Below are 2,482 nucleotides of genomic sequence, written 5' to 3'. Positions count from 1 at the left end.
CTTTCACTATTCTATACGATTCAACAAGGTCACCCCTCATTCTTCCAAACCCCAGCGTGTACAGGCCCAGTGCCGTCAAACGTTTATCATATGTTAACCTGTTCATTCATGAGGTGATTCTGGTAAACCTAATTTGGACCCTCCCCAGAGCCAGCACATCCTTCCTCAGATATGGTGCTCAATATTGCTCACGATATTCCAAATGCGGTCTGACCAGTGCCCTATAGAGCCTCAGCATTACACCCCCCGTTTTGTGTATATATTCCCTCTCGAAATAAAGAGAAATGGAAGAACTCAGCGGGTCAAGCAGCATCTACGGAGGCAAAGGAATGGTGGACATTTCGGGGCGAGATCTTGCAACTTCTGTCCGTCCAAACCTCCCACGCACTCCTTTACGGCGAGTATGTCCTTGCTTGGGAAGGAAGTTCAGACCTCAAGAGTCAAGAGTCAAGAGTCAATTTAATTGTCATTTGGACCCCTGGAGGTCCAAACGAAATGCCGTTTCTGCAGCCATACATTACACACAAATAGACCCCAGACACAACATAATTACATTTAACATAAACATCCATCACATAACTGTGATGGAAGGCCAAAAAAACTTATCTCCTGTACACAAATGCCCCAAGACCCGTCTCACCAGGGCCCTGTCATAAGTGGAATAGACCCCCCCCCCTAAAATTGTAATCAAATCTTATGGCAATGAACCACATTGTGCGTTTTGCTTCATGATGGTTTGGTTCACCTTCACCCTGAAGGGAAATATTTTCACACAAAGGCTAGTGGGTGTATGGAACGAGCTACCGGAGGAGGTAGTTGAGCCAGGGACTATCCCAACTCTTAAGAAACATTTAGACAAGTACATGGATAGGATTGGTTTAGTGGGATGTGGGCCAAGCGCGGGCAGATGGGACTAGTGTAGATGGGACATGCTGGTTATCGTTGGGCCGAAGGGTCTGTTTCAACGCCGTATGACTCTATGACACCTGCATATTACCTTACACATGCAAATGCACTTGGGCCACTTTAAACATGAATATGTTTTCAATATCTGAACATTCGGGAAAGCAGAAAACCTAAAATAACAATTTGAGAGACATAGATAGGGTAGACACTCAGAACCCTTTTAATAGGGTGGAAATATCAAACTAGAGGACGGAACTTTAACATACGAGGGACAAAAATCAATTAAGATGTGTTTTTTGACGGGTTGGGTGGCGATGGTGGAGACAGGTAGGATAGTAGAGATAGTAGAGGCATTTAGACAGACAGGGCACCTCAAACTGAAGAGGTGTCTCGACTCGAAACGGTGCGCATTTCTGTTATCTACAAATACTGCCTGTCCGGCTGAATTACTCCAGCATTTTTGTGTCTATCTGTGTTTAGACAGGCAGGGGAAATGTGGATCATACATGTGCAGATAGTGGAGATTAGCTTAACTTGGCAACGTGTACAGCACAGGTGTTGTGGGCCGAAGGGCCTGTTCCTGTGCTGTACTCTTCCATGGTCTTCGCCTTTGTTCAGTTGTTCTCCATTCAATAAACCCTTTTCTTAATTAATTTCCGTTAGGTCAAAATAATTCATGTTTTGCTCAATTGGTTAAAGATAACAATGTTTTGGTTAAAAATTCCAATGTTGATCGAAATCGTGATTTAAACTCATATTAACGTCCATGAGGTTTCTTCTTTTTATTTTTAGCTTTTTAGACTTTCTGTAAAATTAATGTTTCTTTAAAAAAATCGGTCTCGCCGAAGCTCCACAGAGCAATGCAATTGTGTGATCAATTTAGTTTTTCGAGTTGTATGCAAAGATCTTTATGCCGAGTAAACAAAATGTAATTGCAACAGCTTTTATGAAGCATATACTGTAGGAAATAGCATGCTGTAGGAAATACACACATTCATGAGGGCAGAATCAGGCCATTCGGCCCATCAGTATTGAAGGGGTTAATGTGCTTCAGCACCGTTTAGACTTGCAATGCATTGAACACAATTCCTAAATGGTTATTAACTAATCGCCTTCCTGTTTATCCACCCACTGCAAAAGGCAAACAGAAAGGGAAGGAGTCCTTCCACTAATACAGTGCTCGCAAGCGATGACAGCCAGTTGGTCTCTGTGGCGCAATCGGTTAGCGCGTTCGGCTGTTAACCGAAAGGTTGGTGGTTCGAGCCCACCCAGGGACGCTCCAACATTTTTCTCTGAACCCCTTTTATGGGGTGTCAAGACACATGGACAAATGTATAAACTGGATCACTTTAAACAATGAAGAAAAAAATGCTGCATTAATTAAATCAGGAATCTGTTGTCTTGTGTTGCTTTTGTTATATTAGCGAGACGGGATCATTTTTTTACAGCTTATCCAGTTTGCATTTATAGTAGCAGTGTTTCAGTTAATATCCTTAATGTTGTTCCTACAAGTAGCGTGCATGTTCCCTTTAATGAAAAGAAAAATGTATTAAAATATTTGTATTCGAAATTATAT

At 42.1% G+C, this 2,482-nt stretch overlaps 1 non-coding gene across 1 annotated transcript; it reads left to right on the top strand.

The window, feature by feature from the left end:
* Positions 1-2,109: 2,109 nt before the first annotated feature.
* trnan-guu (transfer RNA asparagine (anticodon GUU)) lies at positions 2,110-2,183 on the top strand. Its single transcript has one exon. It is a non-coding gene; the product is annotated as a tRNA-Asn (tRNA).
* Positions 2,184-2,482: the final 299 nt, after the last annotated feature.

Source organism: Leucoraja erinacea, chromosome 27 (genome assembly GCF_028641065.1).
Source record: "Leucoraja erinacea ecotype New England chromosome 27, Leri_hhj_1, whole genome shotgun sequence".
Lineage (NCBI taxonomy): Eukaryota > Metazoa > Chordata > Chondrichthyes > Rajiformes > Rajidae > Leucoraja > Leucoraja erinaceus.
This window is presented reverse-complemented; position numbering and strand designations above follow the sequence as displayed.